This window comes from Podarcis tiliguerta, assembly GCF_965153285.1.
Source record: "Podarcis tiliguerta genome assembly, chromosome: 12".
NCBI classification, from domain to species: Eukaryota; Metazoa; Chordata; class Lepidosauria; order Squamata; family Lacertidae; genus Podarcis; species Podarcis tiliguerta.
The window spans coordinates 46,977,332-46,999,407 of record NC_139545.1 but is presented as its reverse complement, the minus strand read 5'-3'; the positions used below and the strand labels follow the sequence as shown (position 1 = coordinate 46,999,407).

At 43.2% G+C, this 22,076-nt stretch overlaps 1 protein-coding gene and 1 long non-coding RNA gene across 3 annotated transcripts in view; one reads left to right on the top strand and one right to left on the bottom strand.

Annotated features, from left to right (window-relative positions):
- The window catches only part of DNAJB6 (DnaJ heat shock protein family (Hsp40) member B6), a 61,682-nt gene that overhangs the window by 30,897 nt on the left and 8,709 nt on the right, over positions 1-22,076 (top strand). The gene's annotated exons all lie outside the window — the stretch shown is intronic.
- The window catches only part of LOC310661172, an 81,924-nt gene continuing 72,219 nt past the window's right edge, over positions 12,372-22,076 (bottom strand). Inside the window, exon 2 of the long non-coding RNA XR_014503808.1 lies at positions 12,372-15,088. This is a non-coding gene — a long non-coding RNA (uncharacterized lncRNA). The remainder of the gene's footprint in view (positions 15,089-22,076) is intronic.

The window sequence follows — 22,076 nt, the reverse complement described above, 5'->3', positions numbered from 1 at the left end:
CAGTATGCCTAACAGTTTATTTAGAGCCCCCCCTCAATATACTCACCTGCCACTAGCATTCTGTAAGGTGATAGGTTCTTGTCGAAGAAGCTTTTGCATTTTTTAAAAATAAAAAACCCTTTCATTTCCAAGTATGTATATTTCTGCACATGCACACCTAGAAAGTTTCCTGTAAAAACCACTCCCCTGCCTATTTATGGCTCTGTTTCTCTTCCTAAATGATAAAGCATTCAACCACCTGAGTTCTCAATTAGAAGGAAGAAGTGAGACCTACAGCAAACTATTCCAGTGTGGATTACTCACAAGTATTCCAACCAGCCATGTTCTCTTCCTGGATATTGCATTCTGCCGCCACCCTGGCTTTGTTCTCCCCTATCCTAACAAGCACTCAGCATTCTGTGACTGCTGAACATCCGTCCTCATGTGGATTTTCCCCACAAAAAAATATTTTTTCAATTACTGCAAGTTTTGGGGTCCCCATGAACCCACTGATAGCTCTATTTTGTTTCTCAGTGCACTCACGTTTTGGCTAAAAAATACAACCCCTGTCAGCACTCATCAGCTGAGATTGTTATTAGATGGGGTGATGTAATGAGTAGGATGGGAAAAGGAATTAGAGGTGAAATATTCAACAGTGATAACAAATGGGCAGGTTATGGATTTATACTTAATTCCTACCACCCTATTTGTTTTAACACGTTGGGTGTTGTTCCCTCTTCCTCAGTGTTGTCCACACTGAGTGGCAGAACATGGACATTCCGCATGCAAGCAATGTGCTTTTTACCACTGACCTATGGCACTTCCTGACTACAGATTCTGCTCTATTAGCACACTATTACGGAATGATAGTTTTGACTTGGTCACTTGTGGGTTTTTCTAGCTGCGACTGGCTGGTGTAGCTGATCATCTAGTCTTGAGAATAGCTGATGGGCTACATTTTACAGCTGCCAGCAGAGAAAGAGAAATTTATCTATTGGATCCAGACTTTGTTGCACTTTGAAATCAATGGAACGAAGGCATGACTTTATTTGTGCTGTTAATTTCAGTGGGGTGTATGTGCAGCTAAGTCTGAATCAAGCCTACTATGTGTACTATGTTTAAATCCTGTGGGTAAGTAGCTGTATCATAACTTTCTGTAGAACTTTGGCATCCTTTATTTTCAAAGCTTGGTAAGTCTGGAAAGTTGTTTCTAAGGGCCACTAAATGCATGCTGTATTTGTGTGTAGGTGACAAGGTCTGCAATCTCCTGCATTAGCATATGAAACACATTCCCCCCCTTGTTTGAAACTTGACCCAGTTGCTGAAGCATTCAATACTGAGACATGCTAATGCCAAATTTTCTAAATTGTGAAGTTTATTATTAAATACATTGTATTAACCTGTCTTCTGTCTAGTTACTAGATTGAACGCTGTCATTTGTACCTTGGGATTGTTTTCCAACAAGGTATTGCTAAACTGTCCCCTTTAAAATGTTGTGTTTTGTAAAGGTATAATTTATGTGAGTGTTTTGAGACGTCTGATTTAATTTTGAAAGATTTAAACATTGACTTATACATGTCATTCCCATGTCTGGGCTTTCTCTGTTGCCTATCTGCCTGGCTGAACATATTGGTTTGTATGCAAATGGCATTTGTCTGATGTCTTGTATAGTGTTGTGTCCCAGTATGTTTTGGAGTCTTCATTAACCATGTGTGTAGGTTCACATTAGACCCAAATGCTCAAACATAAAATCTGCTTAGCTCTTGCTTAGCTGTTGTTACTAGATTAGTCACTTAACCTCAGTTTCTTCATCTACAAAAGTGTTTTTTAAAAATGCTATATGTTGAAAATTGATAAATGAGGCTGCAGTTGGGTATCTTAGTGATTGCGTATAGTTTACAACCTGTGCCCGCATTGTGATGTGATATAGGGCAATGAGGCCTTTGCCTTAATTCTCAGTTCTTATTGGTGGATACTTTGCCAAACCTTCAATCTAATGTACTCCATACAAGCAGGGTTTGGGTATCTCTCTGCTCCCAGTTCTGATTCCCATGATGTATCATAAGCTGCATTCGAAACTAATTTCATTTTCTGTAGTACTGTGGCATGTGAGACTGCGGTTTGGTTTCTGTCCTCCACCCGGAGTAACTCTGTTTCAAATCCTTCTTTATGATGGTCACTGTCATTCTTTATAATGCAAGGGCTGCATTAGTCTTTTTGCTTACGATGCTCGGCGGAACACCATTGCCATCTGGCTTCCCTATAACAATTACTTTGCTCTTTATACAAAATGCTTTTTCCGAGCCTCAGAGTTGAGCTTGCTTGTAATGAGATTTCACATGTCAAATAACGGACAGTCGACCCTACGAAACTTCTCTTCTTCCTTCACTCTTCATAATGAGTTGCTTGGTAGCACCTTCATGTACGTTTCTTGTCATTGAGTTGCACTAGCAGAATATTTAGGTTACTTTTTAAGTTACATGCTTAGGATTAAGGTCAGTTGAAAAAGAATTTGAGTCACAATCTCTATTCAGCATATGCTTTGAGGTTGTCCAGGGCAGACTGCATTTTTAAACGTCCTTCTATTTTGCTGGCTGTAGAATTCCGAATTTGTTTGTACTCAGGTTTTTGAAGAAGCTTTTAATACTAAGGCTGTGCATTGGGTTGCTCACACTGGCCATATTGATGCCTGGAACTGCCTTATATTGAGCCAGATCATTGATTCACTTAGCTTGGCATTGTTTACTCTCACTGGCTTCCCACTATGTTCGATAAAGATCTTTCCTAGCCCTGCTACTGTGTATTCAATACAGTAGTTCTCTTGAAAGATCAGGTGAAAAATAAGGGAATTACAGGAGGATAAGGCTGCCAGTGGCTGTTAGATAAGACGTCTATATGTGCATGATACTGCCTGTGACATACAGTCACATCTGCACTGACATCTGTTACTTTCATGCTACCTCACCACTGGCTCCCCAGCTCAGTAGACTAGAGGCAGAAATACACCAAGGCACAAGGGGCATATGCATTACAGCACACACTTGAATGTGCTCCATCTCATACTTTTGGCGTTGACTGGTTTATTTGTTTATTTAAGGCTCTGGTATACTGCTTAACCATTTGCATTTCTAAGGGATGTAAGGGACATTTGTTAAAAGCAAAAAAACTAACCCAGTTAGTTAGCCACTATAAACACCAAGCCACCAGAGATTTTGAACTGAACTTAGGCAAGAGCTGATAGCCACAGAAGTTAAATCAAATTTTAAGTTTATTTGGCCTTAGGCTGCAGCCCAATAATTCTAAATGTACCAGAGAAAACAAATATAAATTAGAAAATGCTCCTAGGCAGTGCTTAAAAAGGAAGAAATTGCCCATTCTAGTACTGACTAGACCATTACGTTGCTGTATGAGATGCAACCATTAGTCACAAATCTGTAAAAAGTACTGAGCAAACCATTTTAATGTTTGGGAAGTTTATTTGGAGTATTTTTTATAATGCACAGGTTTCAAAAGCTGTTGACAAAGGTCAGAATCCATGGTCGTAGGGTTTCCTCATCTAAGTCACCTCCTTAGACAAAAACAAAGGCCCTAATGTGCCTCTCAAATCATAATTCCACTTGGTACTTAAAAGGGCATTCAGCTGTGTTTTCATTATGTGCGTCGTCCCAGAACGTTTACATAAGATTAGATCCATGGTAACTCTGTTTTCTCCCATAAATTGCTGCAGTTGGATACACAAATAATGCCTTCCCAAGCAGCATATCTTCTGTTGTGGGAGTCTCTCAAAAGCACTCCAGTGACTTCGATTTCTGATGTGTGTACCTAAGGTAAAAAGTACTAGACTGTCACGTAATTAAACTTTGGATGGAGATCAAAGTTCACTGCTGGGTGTGGTGTTGAAAAATTCCTAAATTGCTGTGTGGGCCTGTTCGTGGCAGCTGGCCAGGATAAGACACTTCAAAATAATAGCATATTATTCGAACAATGTAGGTCAGTAGGTGCTAAACAGACACCCCCTGGGACAATCTAGGGTGCCGCCAGGGGCAAGGCGTCACGCATGCATTTCTTCCTTCCTTGGTGTGGCTGTCTTGAGAGTGAGAGACCCAGAGAGGCATGTGCCCTGGGAAAGGGAGAGCAGTTTCCGGAATTATGGGTGGCACAGCCTAATTAACGGATCACTGCAGATGTCATATGAATTAACAAATGTCGAACATGACAGCCTGTTGAAACATACAGGAAGAATTCCTTGAATGCTAAGTAGTGACAAAACTTGGGTTGAACCTTCTGCATTGAAAACAGAATGGCAAATCAGTAGCAGCTACTGATTTTGTGTATTTCTATATATCAGGAACAAACAAGTCTTTTATAGGATGCCGTTGCTATTTGCATTTCATCTAATGTGCATGTTTTCGTTGCTCCCCACTTTCTCATTCAAAGAGCGCTCTTTGTACTCAACGCCATCTAATTTTAGCCAGAAATCTGTGCAAATGCATTTGCTTAATCTGATTATGGTTGAAAATGGGTGAGAACGTTTTAGTATTCTAAAAGTTACTAGTGTTCAGAATCCTGACTCCTATTGATGTGATTGTTTCATTGTGCGAAACAAGTATCAAAGGTATGTTACTATTTTGTAAGGTTTGCCTGTGTGAACACAGTATCTTTAGGAAGATGGGAAACTTTATTATACCGAGTCAGACCATTGTAGCAGGTTGGACTGGATGACACTTTGAGTCCCTTCCAACTCTACAATTCAACAATTCTATAATCCATATATCTCAATATTTACAACGCCTTGTTGACTGGCTTCTTCCCATCTGTGCTTCACACACAACATTCTAGCTGTCACACAGTGCATAAGGACACAGTGGAAATTAGTGTGGGGAAAAGGCAGGAGACAGTTTCCCCTTACCAGCTCAAATTTAGGACTAACCTTAGCTGGGGTGGGGAGACTGTATTTCCATTGCTTTTGTTCCATCCAACCAAAGACTTGGCTTTAATATGAGAGGAAAGAAGGGGATGCATCAGGTGGCATGGCAGTAAGGGCTCAAGCAAGAGAAGTGAGAAAGGATAGAGGAGCCACCCATCTCACTGGCTCTGAAATGTGAGGCATTTAGCAATGCAGTCGTGCCTTGGATCCCGAACGCCTTGGTACTAGGACGTTTTGGAACCCGAATGTCTGACGGGGCTTCTGACTGGCTGCAGGAGCTTCCTGGAGCCGTTCAGAAACTGCACTTTGGTTTCTGAACGTTTTGGAAGTCGAACCGTTTGACTTCCAAGGTATGACTGTATGTAGGCAGGACTTGTCTTTGTTTTGTTTGGCAAAACCAAAAAAAGGTTGCCAGGACAAGACTGGGCAAATGAAGGACCCAAGCCATTTTGATAGGCATTGGCATCGTATTATTATATATATACTATTACATTTTCTTCCAAGGGGGACAAGAGGATGTACATGGTTCTCCCCCTCCTAACAACTCTACAAGGTAGATGAAGCTGAGAGACAGTGGCTGGCCCAAGGTCACCCAGTGAGCTTCATAATTTGAATCTGGTCTCCCAGACTCTAGTCCTGTATTCTAAACACTATTCCAAATGGGCTCTAGGCAGTGCACACTGCATTTTATAGCTCTGGCCTTAGCTCTAGACTTTCAGACAGAAAAGTGTGTGTGTGTGTGTGCATTCCGTGTTTGTCTGTTGCAATATACAAGCAATACTGCAGCAACAACCATGTGACCTGGAGCAGGGCAGCTTAATAGTGCTCCCAGTCTCTCAAGATAAATAGTTCGATAGCTATTCTGCAAGTTGTGCAACAATAAATAAGAAAATGTGTTGAAGCGTACTGCTGCTTTTCATGAACTTGCAGACAGTTTAAAGATGCTTACCTGGCCAGAGTGAGTGATCTAGGGCAGATGGTGCAAGCTAAGACTTGGTGGCTTGTCAGCTGGTGTCTGCATTATGTTAAAATAGTTTTTTTCGAGACCAGATGACACCCACAGTCTGTACACTTTCTGCCATATCAAAAAAGAACTGCACATTCACTGTGAAGAAATTTTGTTTTTCTCCGATTACGATAGCTCCCTGAAGAGTAACCTCCTCGGTGCCAAAGGGTGGAAATTTAGAACATTATGTGTATCTCCTTCTGTGTCCAGTGGTTTGGGAAAGTGGCAAAGCAGTCAGATTATTGCCTCGGGAGTATACCTCCGAGGTACTAGCTTGCCTGTGTGTTGGGTGACAACCTGTGATAAGCACTTTTGTTTAAAGCTTGAAAGCTTGTCTCTTCAGAGCAGTAACCCTGACAGTGAAGGCAATCAAGATAATCGTTCAGGTAGTAGAATTTTAAAAATGAACATTACTAGTACTGTTAAGAAGCATTTCCAAGAGGCCTGTTTGCAAGCTGATGGACTAAATAAAGGCTGCTCAGTCAGAGGTAAAGTATTGGCTTGCTTACTCCTCTGGTGGAAGCAGAGATCTTTGATAAACAGCCAAGAGCTCTTTTTCAAGCCCTTGATGCACGGTATCTTTTCCTAGAACTGTTTTTCTCTTATAGGATTTTTTTGGGGGGGAGTATTGTAGCTCCTTTGTATGTCCTTCCCTGAAAAACATTCCCTAAGTTTCAAGTTTTCTGACCCTCATCACAAGCTCCAGCCTTCCTCCCACAGTTAGAGCTGGAGGGGGGAGCAGGGTGTTGTTATCTTCACAACTGTGCAATATGAGAAGCGTGAGATTCAGCCCCCTCTCCAGTTTGGAACCTTGTCCCAGTAGCTATGCTGCACTTTGGAGGCACTCAACCTTCAGAAGGAAGTCAGGGATATTTGCCACACGCCTCTCTATAGCTAACTCAGCATAAGGGTTGGGGCTTGCCCTTCTTTCAGCAGGAATCGGACGAGGGGAGCAGACCATTGTTTCTGATCTCGGACTGTACTGACTTTTGGAACTGCTGTGCAAGGCAACCACAAGGCTTCTGGCAATAATACATTTCTAGACAAGGCAAAATGTGTGGACTCTTAGTCATCATCTTCAGTTGGATCCACCAGAAGTCTGGCTTACCTTCAGGCTAGAAAACACTTCTGTTAGTATTGACAGGTTTTAGGAGAGCACCGTGAATTAGCACGCTGTCTTTAAGCCCCCTTCCAGTGCTTTTTTTTATTAGCTGAAACTTACTTAGGGTCTGCTTATTCTCCTTGAGAACAAAACCATTCTTAGATTTGCTTTGGGTTTTCATTTAGTTTTGTACTTTTATTATTAATGCTTTTATTTCCACCGGAGCCAAGTAACTTCCTCTTTGCATGGTGTCCAGTGTGTGCAATGCTCTTTGGGGCTTTCTAAAACACGGCAACACTTGCCTACAAGGATAACTGGTTTGCTTGAGAATGCTGCCAGGAAAGGCTTCCTTGCTTGCCAGTATGTGTAGGTGTGACTTGGTACAAGATTTCCCTAGATAGGCGTTTGCTGCGTTGTATTTGATTGATGAGGAAACCTGCCCTCTATGTCAGACTACTACTTTTAAAAAAACCCATTCATTTGTTTCTGCAGAATCTGAATTCTGTTCTGCTTCATGAAAACTGGTGGGATTTTAAGGCTACACTAAACTTTGCTCCTTCAGCCGTTGGCGGCTCCTTTTTATGCCACAGTTCTTTCCAGCATTGCTCCAGTTTCTGAGAATTGCAAAGCTAATGTGGGAAGGAGCTGCAGAGCAAGTTTTTCCCTATAGAGTGGTACCTCAGGTTACATACTGTCAGAGCTGGCTCCGGGTCCCAGCTCACCAAGGACCAACGCTAGCCGATCGTACAGTATCAAAGTCTTTATTGAAGAATAGTCTCCATTTACAAGTCTCAGCGTCCCAGCCCTACGTCTGGACTTTAGACCGGCGAAGCTCTGTCTGGATCTCCACCCCCTGTGCACCAGTTTAATACTCTAATCTTACTCCACCTCTTCCTTCTCTCTCTCTTCCTCTGGGTCTTACTACCCCCCGGGGTCTCATTCCTCCTGGACTCTTCCGACGCAGAGCTTGACCCCTCTGACTCCTCCCCCTCTCTTCGGCGGGCTTTAGGACCTGGCTCCCTACCCGGGCTGCCCACCTTGCCGCCCTCCTGTACATTTGAACTTGGCGCGCGCGCGCGTTTTACTTTCCGGATGACCGTTTCCTCGCTCCCTGACGAGGGTGTGGTCAGTCCTGCCTCACGTTCTCCCTCTGCCTGCGCGCTCCCTGATCCCGATGCCTTGGACTCCTCCCCCCTACTGCACTCTGGGGGGGACGCTGGCCCGGATTTCCAGCTGCTACTCTCTGAGTCCCCTCCTTCCCGAGGTGTCCCCCTGGGCACTCCCCTTGCCCTGACCATGGGGGCCCCTTTCTGTGAATCCTCCGAGTCACTGGAGAGACTCAGAGACCTCGGACTACTGTCGCCGCTGACATTTCCTTCCGACTCCTCCCCCTCGCTCTCCGTTTCTTCCCTCTCCTGTGACTCTGCTCCTGAACCCCTGACACATACGCTTCAGTTTACAGACTCTGCTAACCCAGAAATAGTGCTTCAGGTTAAGAACTTTGCTTCAGGATGAGAACAGAAATCACACGGTGGCGGTGTGGTGGCAGTGGGAGGCCCCATTAGCTAAAGTGGTGCTTCAGGTTAAGAACAGTTTCAGGTTAAGTACGGACCTCCAGAACGAATTAAGTACTTAACCTGAGGTACCACTGTATGACCATTAATTTCTGACATTACCAAGCAGTGCAGGAGTGACTCTTATTCCATACTTTACCCGAAGAAGATGCTTGTGCAACCAGAAAGTTTGCATATCTTCTATATACTAATGGGTTGCAGCAGACTAATTCTCCTTGAGGAAAGTAGCCTTTAAACTACGAAGGGCAAATAATTTTGCAATTTACTACTTTTGCATAATCTTAACTCAAGGTCTTAAGCAGTCCCAAACATTTAAAAACATGCTAGCATAATAGCACAAAGCTACTTTTCCCCAGCTGCTTATAATCTCTCTCTTTATTCTTGAAGCAAGGAAAAACTGTCGTTCAGATTTTATGGTAAACATATGTGCAAGTTTAGGAAGAATGTTAACTTATCAGTCCTTTCTTAGTTTGACAATAGAACATTCTTTCTTTCTTAAACGATTTTCTATCCTGCACCAGGGAACAAAATTCCCAAGGTAGCATTACAGACATTTAAATACGTTCCAACTGTTGAGACAATAGAAAAAAAGTCGCAATAAAAATAGAACATCATAAGAATGTGCTGGATGAGGCCAATGGCCCATCTAGTCCAGCATCCTGTTCTCACAGTGGCCAGCCCGTTGCCTGTGGGAAACCAGCAAGCAGGATTCAAGCGCAAGAGCACTCTCCTGTGGTTTCCAGCGGCTGGTAGTCAGAAGCATTGATGCATCCCAACTGTAGAGGCAGAGAATAGCCATAATGACTAGTAGCCATCAATAGCTCTCTCCATGAATTTTAACACTTTTCAAAAGATCTTTAGGTTGGTGCCATCACCGCTTCTTGTGGAAGCGAGTTCCCTAGTTTAACTGTGTGCTATATGAAAAAGTCCTTTTTCCTAGAAGAAATGGGATAAAGGCACAATATCCACAGCAACTAACTAGCCACTTTTAAATGGTTGGGAACATTTAAAGGGCATTGCTGTTGAAAGAAGCCTAAGAATTGCACCAGGCGAGCTTTTCCTGAGTAGAACATTCCATAAACAGTACTGAAGCTGAGAAGGTGCTCTTTGCTGTTGCCCCCTACCTAATTTCAGTAGAGCACCAGGAGAAGGGTATCTGATGAAGCTCTTAATGTACCGGTAGATACATGTGGGAAAGAATATCCTTGAAGTTGTCAGGTCTTCAGGTTACTGCATGATTTCCATACATGGAAAGAGAAAGATGCACATCGAATAGACAACATGAAACATCTTGAAGCAAACCCCTAAAAAGCAAAGGGCTGCCTTCTGTGGAGACCAGGGAGTGTCATGCCTCTTGTGTGTGATGCACTATCTGTGTGAGACTACTTGTGTGTAAGGTGTGAGACCTTCTGATGGACATGCAATCCATAGCTGCATATTTAGCTTGTTACACTTGGTGGTTGTGGGCATTCCTTGTTTTATCAGACCTTCCAGCCACTGAGAAGTTACAAAAGGATGATTGGTGTGAAATGGGTGTCTCTCCAGGATTTTACTTCTTCAGTGCTGAGGAGGCTTCATTCAGTGCCCACCTATCTATTCCTCCCATTTCATCCTTGGAATGAGAGGTCTGTGGCTTGGCTGCATTTCTTAAGCAACCAAGCTTTCTTCTAAAACTTCCATTACACCAGACCTGTTGGCTGTGCTATAATAGGAGTTGTGCCTTTGGCATCTATCCTGAGTACTTATGGGACTTGTATGAGGTTTCACAGAATTATAAAGCCCGGATCAGCAAACTTTGCAGTCTGCTGAGTAAACATAAACGGGTTGGGACATCCCATCATGGCAATGAGCAATTCTTTGAGTGCCAAATAACCGTCAAAAGATACCACTGCAACGTAAATTATTGAGCTTAAGACAGGCATTCAAATAAAAGGCTGCGGTTATCAGAAAGCAAGACCTTCTTACTGTCGATAGCAGCCGGTATTTATACTGTGCATTCCAGTGTTCAAAGCACTTCAAATGCATCTTCTGTACAATAACCTTGTTACCATGTTGTAGATGGGGAATCGGAGGGTCAGAGAATTGTGGCTTGCTTAAGGCTAACTTAAGGGAGACTGTGGGTGTCGTGAGATTGAACGGAAGGCTTTTCTATCAATATACTTAGCTGTGACAGTGCACTACAATTTTGGGAAAGGACGCTGGATTAGTTTTACTAACAGCTTTATACTGTGCTGCTCAGCAGCGGTTCTCAACCTGTGGGTCCCGAGATGATGTTGGACTACAACTCCCATCATCCCTGAGCTCTGGCCTTGCTAGCTAGGGGTGATGGGAGTTGTAGTTCAACAACATCTGGGGACCCACAGGTTGAAAAAGGCTGGCTTAGATGGCTGCCTGCTACTTTTGCAAGCCACTAGTCTTGGGCTACGTGTCCACTGGATACCCTATCTGTATCTTTGGCTGGTGGATCAACAACTGTGCCCTTCAGGACACAGATACCTTAACCATTGTGACTCATTCACTGATAACCTCTCTGCTGCAATAAGGGAGGCCCCATCTGCATTGGCGTTCCGCTGGCTTCTGAAGACGCACCTGATTACACGCATTCCCTTGATCTCTTGACCTGTTTTAATTGCTGTGTTGTTTTAATGGGGTTGTTTTATTGCGTGCTTTAATTATTGAGGCTTATAGTTTAATGTTGGTGAAATTGGCTTTTAATCCTGTAAACCACTTAGAAGCCTTTTTCGACCTAAAGGGGTATATGCATTAATAATGAACAATAATACTCTTGGGGAAGGATTGCTTGGCAGTGATGCTGGGCAGCCGCTGTTTGACTGTGGCCTCCTTTTCATTAGGCACTCGCTGCCTTGTCCTGGGACTGATGATTTCTTCCTGTCCTTCATGAGGAGAGTTGATGGAGTGCAGACCTGGGAGTAGCTTTCTGTAAGGATTTATGGGGAACAGTTGTCAGGGGTGCATATGTGTGTTGTATATTTACCACCTGAGTAGGGAGAAAACTGTGCACAACCATCCTGGAGTTAGTGGGCTACTTGCACAGCTGAAAGGAAGGGTCTTGGTTCTAGTATAATGGGATAGGATGCTGATTAACCATACCATACATATATCCATGCCTGTCACTGTGCAGTGTTAGAAACTCGGATACATAAGCTAATTGCCAAATGACACCTTAAAACCTAGGTTATGGTTGCCACAACGTACTGTCTAGGCACCATTTTCCCCTCCAGTGGAGGAATGAATAATAATAACAAAAAAAATTGTTCCATTTCTATACTGCTATATATTTTAAATAAATAATTTCAAAGCTCTTTACAACACATTAAAATGTGAAATAGAACAATGCAGAATAAAATAAATTCAAGCTTCAAGGACAGGGGTCAGCAAACTTTTTTAGCAGGGGGCCGGTCCACTGTCCCTCAGACCTTGTGGAGGGCCGGACTATGTTTTGGAAAAATATGTATGAATGAATTCTTATGCCCCACAAATAACCCAGAGATGCATTTTAAATAAAAGGACACATTCTACTCATGTAAAAACACGCTGATTCCCAGACCGCCTATGGGCTAGATTTAGAAGGCGATTGGGCCGGATCCGGCCCCCGGGCCTTAGTTTGCCTACCCATGTTCAAGGAAAATATTTCAGATCCTTCCCTAAGTGACTTTTTGCTTTCCCCTATATTTATTTACCAACTTAATTTATATAGCTGCCCCATATCAGAAGTACTCTAGGGAGCCAGTGTGGTGTAGCGGTTAGAGTGCCGGACTAGGACCTGGGAGATCAGGGTTCAAATCCCCACTCGGGAAGGAAGCTCGCTGGGTGACCTTGGGCCAGTCCCAGCCTCTTGACCTACCTCACAGGGTCGTCATAGGGATTAACTGTGGAGGAGCACGAACCATGTACTCCTTGGAGGAATAGGTGGGATATGAATGCAGTGATGTAGCTCTTCTGCTTACCTGCTTAAGACAGCTGGAGAGACCAGATGGTTGAAGGTGTCCATTGCTAATCTGGCACCTGGGAAATTTTGGACGCTGGCACTGTGTGCGTGGACCTTAATTTGACTAGTAGGCCTTTCTATATTCAGGGTGTGGTGCAGGTGCAGAGGTGAGGTGGGGACTACAGCGCTTGCTTCAGTGTAAGGGTACAGTGTCTGCTTCATATCCATCTCAGTCCGTCCCTGACGTTAGGGCAGGGGCCCAAGAATGCATTATCTTCTAGAATTACCACAAGCATGCTTGTTTTGTTTGTGCTGCTGCAATCGGTTCAGGGTACGAAAAGAACTGAGCTCAGAGGAACATACTGAAATGAAACTTGTCATGCTCTGGCGGCGACCTTTGGCACGTCACCTATCAGGCTGCCATGCCTTCATTGGTTCGGCAGAGCTTTTGTTTGGCAAACGGCTAGGCATTCTTCGACCATAAGAGTGAGCTTGGTTTCAAAATAGTTTGTCTGTGGCTTAGGCCTGCCAGATCAAATCTTCCAAAAATAGGAGCCTGTAACAGGGTGCTGCGAAAACTACCAAAAGGGCCTTGCTTTCTGAAGGTGAGACATTGGGTGTTCTGTGTTGTGGTCTTGTGTAATGTTTTACGCCACACCTGCAGTTGAAAATTCATTCTTGGAAGAGCTCTTAGTAAATTTATACAACTTAAAAGCAGAGAAGCATCCCGGAAGAATGGGAATTTCCCTGTTTGTCTTCTCTGAATTGCTCAAGGCTGTCGGAACACAGTGCACTGTCACAAATGTAGACTGAAAGTCATAGGGTGAGATCACCTGAGATTTCAGAAACCAGGAAGGAATCGCCCATGAAACACCAGCCATGTCTCCATAGCGCAGAACTTTATTTCCTCTAATTTACTACCCTCCACCATTTCCATTTTCTGCTTCCCACTCTCATTTCTCTCAAGTTGTTCTTCTCATTCTGATCTGTCTTCATACGATCACAAGCTTATATTGTCCAGTCAGAGACCACCTAGGTTGTTTTTTTTGCAGATCTTTTTGCAGATCTATAGATAACAGAGGAAGGTGGCATCATCTCCAAAGCTGTTGCGATTATCTAGAATGTGACAGTGTCCTTAAATGGTTCAGCAGGCGCTGCAAGAACACTGAGAGCCAGGGTGGTAGAGGATAGAGTGTAGGCTGGAATTGGTTTCAAATCTGGTTTCAAATCTGCTGTAGTTGCCTAGGTCTCAGCTTTACCTACTAGTGTCTTTGTGATGATAAAACTGGAGGAAGGGGTATATGTACTGCTCTGAGTCCCATTGAACTTTGTGGGGTTTACTTCTGAGTAAACATAGGCAGGGGTGAGCTTAAAAAAACAAATAAATCTCTTCCAGACTTGCAAAATGCCACATGCTAGTGATTTCACAGCTGCTTTGACATTCCTTAAATGGTTCCTAGATGATTTCAGTCTCATGTCTACCAAGCATTGTTTGGCCAGGAATTTTTAAAAAAGTGACTTTTCACATAATATCAGACCCTGGGATATTTCAAGTGTTTTTTCTTAGTAGAACATGTATCATCGTAAGTTCTTGTTTAAAAAAATACATGATGGGGTATAGCAAAGCATTCGTGTTTTTGAAAAAGCAAGTTGATTTTCATTATAACTTTGCCTTATTTGGAAGTGCTGCAAGTGTTGTGGGTTTTTCTGGAATTTCAAACACTTGCTGGAAAGAAATTTTAATATTCAGAAGCATTTGTACGAGCTATGGAACTGGCAGTATTTTGAACTCTGAAGGTTCCCTGTGTTGGAAAATGCTTCAGGATTTTTAGCGTGCTGTGTACTGCCAAATCAATAGAAGGTTGCAGCCCCCCCAAAGCAGCTCCCCATTGGGCATTTAGTCTACTAAAATGAATGCTGAATGCTATTGAGAGGGAGGATGGTCTTTGTAGGACATGGGTTAGCACAAAATGTAATAAGAAAGTAATGGTTTTCCAGTTACCGAAGCCCATGGGTAGGCAAACTAAGGCCCGGGGGCCGTATCCGGCCCAATTGCCTTCTAAATCTGGCCTGCGGATGGTCTGGTAATTAGCATGTTTTTACATGAGTAGAATATGTCCTTTTATTTAAAATGCATCTCTGGGTTGTTTGTGGGGCATAGGAATTCATTCATTTATTTTTTTCAAAATATAGTCCAGTCCCCGACAAGGTCTGAGGGACATGGACCGGGCCCCCTGCTGAAAAAGTTTGCTGACCCCTGCAGCCTCTTGGCTTCATTAATTCAGTGTGTTTCTAAGCAAATATCGTAACTAGAGCTTCTCGGTATATAAACATTTGATTGCACATAGTGATATGCACACTGCTGTAGTTAACACCGCGATGGCAGCGTCTGGCACAAAATGGCATCACTTGGGAATCTGAGCTATCCTTTTAAAAGAGTTGACTTTTAACGTGCATAATTTAAGAGGAAACCTTAAAAGCAACAAGGCAGCTCTCCTAAACTCTCTGGAGCTTTTGGTGAGGTTCTCAGTATGTAGCAGATGGTATCTAACTTTGCTCTGCCATGCTTAGAAGGATGCTGCCTCCTGCTTGTTGAGGCTGAGGAAGGCAAGTCTTTGCTGTCCATCCATGATCTTTGCAAAATATTTGGCCAAAAGCTTCCAAATTTTGCTCAAGATTCTCAAATGCCGTTGCAGCAAATGCATTGTAATTGGTGCAGATTTTCATTTTCTTCCACGCAGAACTGTTCTCTGGCGGCCACCATTGCCAGACCATTCACTGGGGTCCAGTTTACTGTAGTCCTTTGTTTTTCACTATCCTGTTTTTGAATCACGCCAGCCTTGTCATATGCACTAATTAATTTGGCAAAATAAATATTAATCCTTGATTTGTCTACGAAGCTTTGATCTGGAGGCGCAATGATGTAACCATGTCGCTGAAGCAAAACGGCATTAAGTCTGCTTTGCAAATAGAGGCAGGTTTCAAAGAGATATATAAATTGTACACTGGGGAACTTGACAGAGAAAAATGTGAAGAGTGGGGTGGTGGTAGGAGATAGCCTGACACCAGCATTTGGAAGCAAGTTCTCAAAGAATCGTGGTCGCTTTTTCAGTCTACATCGGTATTTCAGCAATGTCGTATTAGTGTGAGTGGGAGCAGGGCAGTATTCTGGGAATGCATAGTTTTGGGAGGTGAAAGGAAAGCTATTTTATTAAATTGTTTTTACAGTGACATCTTCTTGCTCTCTCTCCCCCCCCCCCCCCAGCATGGGCTGAACAATAATTAGAAATAACTGCTGTGCTCCTGCAGGATAGATGCTTAAAAGCATGTATACCTCTTTCCATTAGGTTGCACAAAGGTTCATTTGTAATGGTGATCCCAACATGAGACAAAGCAAGCTCTCCATTCTCTTTACACCCCCCCCCCCAAAAAAAGTACAATGAGATGTGATGCAGCCTGAGGCCAGGGTGTGAGAGAAGAAGCTGTACCATCTTGTCAGAGCTTTGTCCCACAGTTGGTGTTTCCCTGCTTCAGTCATACCTTGTGGTGGAATACATTTATTGCTGCTTCACCCTCAAGAATGGCAAGCTGAGTCTTGCTTCACCAGTAAACTCCCTCTCTCTTAACTCTGCAACGTCCTATGAGAAGGAGTCATTTCTCCTATTAAGTGTGCAAAGTTCTTTACAATCTTAGAACAGATGTTTACAACAGTTCTGAAAAAGCGCCCATTTTACAGATCTAGAATTGAGGCTAAGGTGTGGGAGGGGAGGGGAAGGAGATTTGCCCCAATCACTCACTGCTAGTTTATGGCTGAACTCATCCCAAGCCAGTACTGTCTGTTGAATGCCTTTCTCTGTTGCTTGTCTCCTACATTTGGCATTTTTTAAGGGACTCTGGATGTACTGTCTCTGAAAATGAAGGTTTATTTTGGCCATCTATGCTCATATCCATCAATAGACCACCCTCTTCAGTTTCGCAGGTCTTTTTGCAATGCATCTAATCATCACTGTGTCATCGCTTCTTTAATGCTGTTGCAAATGACCCTCTTCTCTTATGCTCATCGCTATGTTTTGGTTGCCCTCCAAACCTTTGTTTCACGAATATCGGTTGCTAATTGCCTCTTTGCCCTTCCACAAAATGCAGATCAGATGCATGCAGTTTTGCTTCTGACAGTGAAGAGTTGTCAGTAAATTTGAAGTACGCATCTTCAGCAAATGTACTGACTTGTCAACATGCCTTTTACCCTTTTATAAGGCATACACTGAAAGCCTATTCCTTATTAAGAGTGTTGACAGATTACTTCACTGTTGATCTTTCTCAGTTGATCTTTCTCAGTGTGTAGTACTGCCCTCTGCTGGCTAGAATGTATATACTTCATGATATCATTTCCCCCCTTCTAGTTAAGAGTGTTGTGTTCAGACACAGGATAATATGGTGGATTGGGGATTTTCTTGTCCTACCAGCCAGGCTAAGCTAATTCATATTATTGCGACTCTGAAAGATGTTAAGAGAGATTCCTGTTTATTCAGGTTTTATCATGCAACCTGAACAGACCTTTGGGAATATGCCTCGCAATGCTGAAGATTCATTTAACACCAATTCCAACAAGTTATCTAACACCACGTATTGCCTTGTAAATGCTTCTGCAACATTAGGCCTTGGATCGACCAGTGGTTCTCAAAGGGTGTGTGACCTGCCACACTGGTGTAGCAGAAGAGGATGTCAGGTGTGGGCAGGAAGATTCAAGGACAACCAAGGAAACACGTAAACATTTCAGTGTAGCATAGCAAAGTATAATTGTTTTATTTTTTGGCAGAATATGGATAGGCATTTTTCAAAATGAGAGCAAGAACATCAAGTGATACTGAGGACAATCATAGTTGCGTTTCCAAATGTATTCCTTATATACATAAAAAAATCTGAAAGTGTGGGCAAGAGAAAAAAAGTTTGAGAGCCAATAGGTAAAGATAAAGGGACCCCTGACCATTAGGTCCAGTCGTGGCCGACTCTGGGGTTGCAGTGCTCATCTCGCTTTATTGGCCGAGGGGGCTGGCGTACAGCTTCCAAGTCATGTGGCCAGCATGACTAAGCTGCTTCTGGCGAACCAGAGCAGCGCACGGAAATGCCGTTTACCTTCCCACCGGAGCGGTACCTATTTATCTACTTGCACTTTGATGTGCTTTCAAACTGCTAGGTTGGCAGGATTGAGAGCCAGTAATCTAGGGGTATTACAGGAGACGTTTGGCTCCTGCTTTGCCTCACCTCTGGATCTGCTTAATTGGCTGCTGCTCATGGAGCCAAGAAACTCAAGAGCATCAACATCACACGTTGTCTTCTGCTAGACATTAGCAGTGAAGAAACATGGTTCCTAAACAGCAAGTCAAGGGATCAAGGGGATGGAGCAACCCTGATCTAGTTCCCAGCCCATACTTTTATATTCATATATTGTACACTTCCATTTCTTCTTCATGCCACAGTTTAAGATACTGCCACAACTTCTCAAAGTCTTCCTGTAGCTCTTAGGTTTCCTTAAGATGTCCATTAAATAGTGAACACTTGCTGACCCTCAGAATAGAATTGTAGAGTTGGAAGGGACCATGAGGATAATCTAGTCCAACCCCCTGCAATGCAGGAATCTTTGGCCCTGAGATTAAGACCACCTGCTAAAGAATAAAGCTCTGCCCCTTTTTGTTTGATTCTGGGCCAGCCCTTTGGGGTAAAACGAGGTTCTTGGTTAAACATAAGTGCAAACTCCTATCCAAAAGGGACTTGCATGACTGAATGAAGAAGTCAGATCCAAACAACTGAGCCACACAAGTCTCTTTTTGGAAAAGATCTCCAGCGTTGCAGTTAACAATTAACACATCAGCATGATTGGAATTACCTTTTAAGTCATTTTACAATTAAATTTGGCTATAACAATCAGATGAAAGAAGCAGCTAGTTTTAACATTCAAATTATCAGTTGCTTGTGTGATAGCTTTGAATCCTAGCCGTTCTGCCTAAGAACTCTTTTCATAAGAGAATTTTAATTGGGTTAGAGAGGAATAAAGCCAACACTGTTAATTGCATGGGGAGAAGAAAACCCTATTTCAGTAAGCTGGGGGGAAACAAATATGAAACTTTCCCCCCAGTATAATTACTGTAAGGAATAACTATTCATCACTGTGATGCTTTGGCGTTAGCATGCTTTAATTATAAGGAACATATAGCAGTGCTGGTTCTAACTTCTAAATGCTAATTTTCAGTAAATGTCGCAGAAGATGTTTTGGGGACTGGTGGGTGCAGGAAGAAAGTCTCTGTTGTCACCTCCCCCTAAAAAATGGATCTACATTGCATTTCTTCAAGCTACTGGACATGTTGTGGTGGCCCATGGGCAGGGAATTAAATGAGACCTGGCTGAATGTATGTAGGAATATACAGGTAGTTCTTTGGTTCAGTGGTAGATCAGAGCTCTGCATACAGAGCTTCCATGTTAAAAGCCTTGGCATAGGTGGTGATGGTAGAGCTATTTGCTTGACACTCCCAAGAGCTGATGTGAGTCAGAGTAGACAGCAGCCTGACCTATCACAAGCCAACTTCCTACATTTCTGTCCCTGAACTGCAATCTTTATGGAGTGGAAGAGAAACCGGATCAATCAAATCACATTCCTACTCATCATCATCCAGACCTCATGACTTCCTGTGCATGGTGGTTGGTGGTTGAAACCTTTCTTTGACCTGTTGCCATCTGAGCTGCCTTTAATGGTACCGCTGGAAAACTAGTCTTCAAACATGGAATGAAAAGAGTGTTATAATTTAGGAACTGGTTAGGCTTGAGGCTCGTGAGAGAGAGAGCCTTATCATTAAGCAGCCCTAGCTGGTTGCATAGATATGATGATGACTTATTAAATTTGTATACCACCCTTCTTCCAAAGATCTCAGGGCTGTTCGCAACAGAAAAATACAAAATACATAAGAAAACAAACAAAACCAATATCCACCCCGCTTCCCATGAACACATTTAAAAAGCCATAGATTGTTAATCAGCAGAATGCCTTGTTGAAGGGAAGCAGTCCTGAGCCGTTTAGCTTTATAGGTAAAAACCAACCCTTTGACCCAGAATTGGCATCCAGGATCGGTGTAAGATGCTCAAACTGTCTTGTCCAGGGGTCAGCAACCTTTTTCAGCCGTGGGCCGCTCCACCGTCCCTCAGACCATGTGGGGGGCTGGACTATATTTTGAAGGAAAAAAATGAACGAATTCCTATGCCCCACAAATAACCCAGAGATGCATTTTAAATAAAAGCACACATTCTACTCATGTAAAAACATGCTGATTCCCGGACCGTCCGCGGGCCGGATTGAGAAGGTTGCCTGCCCCTGGTCTTGTCACACTGAGCAACCTAGCTGCTGAATTCTGCACCAGCTTAAGTTTCTGAACCATCTTAAGAGGCAGACGCCTTGCAGTAATCTAACCTAGAGGTTACCAGAGCCTAGACAGCAGTAGTTAGGCTGTCCCTGTCTGGATAGGGCCACAACGGGGCCACTAGCCAAAGCTGATGGAAGGCACTCTGCGCCACTGAGGCCGCCTGAGCCTCAAATGACAGCAAAGGATCCAAAAGGACTCCAAAGTTGTCTAGCCACTCCTTCAGTGTCGCCCCATCAAGAGCAGGCAACCTCTCATCCATCCAGTCTAGGGAACCACCCACGAACAGGGCCTCAGTCTTATTGGGACTGAGCTTCTGTGTAGAAGAAATTCCTTTTGCTATTCAGGGCTAGCCCTACCATTAGGCAGAATGGGGCATCTGCCTCAGGCAGCAGACTTTGGGTGTCACGAAAGAGCAGCAAGTTATGAAGTTTTTTGTTGTTTTTTTTGTATCACTATTTATTGCCTTTCTTTTTCTCCTAGGAAATGGGAGAAGCGTTTTGGGGATTTTCTGATTCAGGTGCCAAAATCGGATACCTTGCACTTTGATTTGGAAGGAAGGGGTGCTGTTTCCCTTCTGCCACAAGTAGCAAAATATCTTGGGCCAGCGTTGCTACTGAAGCACGGGGAAGCAACCTTCATTTCCCTGAGCAGCCTTTGTACATGTGCTTCTTCTTCCCCAAACAATCATACCTACCCCCTCCCAAAAATATCCCCATTAAACTTAGTACAAATTGCACAATCATATAAGTGCACAAGCCACAACACAGTGACATTCTGTTCTGATGTAGCAATAGGCTGGCCAGACACATACTAGCTTCCAGGGCTATATAGAAACAAATCTGAGCAACCCACAGGCTACTTTAGGATAAGGTAGTGCTGACTGTGGATTTGCTGTCCTTAAACGAACCGAGCAATTACTGTGTCACCTAAATCACAGCAGAGGGCCAGCAGGTCAGATGTATCTTCTATTCTGTGAAAAATCAACTGAGAAGTTCTCCCGTGCAAGGATGAGACTTGGTCCTATTTAGTGGGGACTGGTGAAGGAGACATTATGTTCTCTTACAGCTGAGAAAGGGCACCTCCTTAAAAAGAAAAGTTATGGGCAGTAGAAGAGGAAGTAAACATCCTTCTTAAAATCAGTTTAATAGTGTGTCCATGCTTCACTGTTTAATATTGTCCTGATATGCTCCTCAAAGCCTTTGTCATTATAAGAAGTCCCCTTTGTTTTGTAGATTACTTCCATTACTCAGAATTAAGACTGAGGACAAGAGAATATGAGTTTGGGCAGGGTTATGTTATGTCTGAACTTGGAATTAAACTCTAGTTTCAAGCTGGCACTGGGTTCTGCCAGTTTTCCATGTTAGTCCTGTTAGTGGCATTTGAGAACTATTGTCATACTACTTTTCAGTGCTGTGATCCAAAAGCATCCTAGATTTGCACATACAATAGTTCTTAAGGATTTCCTTTCCCTTTCACCTGTCTCTTACTTCTTCACGCCAGTTCCTAGTGCTCTTTGTCACAGGACTCGCTTGTAACCAACTACATACAGCCATCTTGCCATCCTTACCAAATGATGCATGAGCCAGCAGGGAAAGCATTCACAAAATGTGGCACCACCTTGGATGACACCATGCCTTTATGAGCGCTCATTAAATCTGATTAACGAGATGAACTAAGCAATGTGTTAGAAATTCCAGCACCTCTTTCATATTGTTTAATGTCTCTGTGGCGGTAAAGGTTTTCCTCCTGGCGCGCTCTGCCTGCCTTTTTCATTTCTACTTTTATGTCTTGCCTCAAGAACTAATCCGTTCCTTAAAATTGGGGCAGCCCTTTGGGGCGTCTCCTGTGGTTGGTTTATAGCTTGCCGCATGAGGATTTTATTCCTAGTATCTGAGGTTCCTTTGTTTTTAACCTACAACACTTTGTAGTGGCAACAGAGGGGCTGCCAGTATCTCTCAAAACCTTGGGAAAATCCTTGGTAAGTTATGCAGGTTTGAAACAGCCAGATTTAAAAGCACAGAACTCTAAAACAGTAGATTTACAAACCCAAAGGCCTAAAAATGAAGGCTTTTTCTAACGGTGGAACTGAGCTGGGAAGTTGGATAAGCTCAAGTCACAGAACAAAGGAGC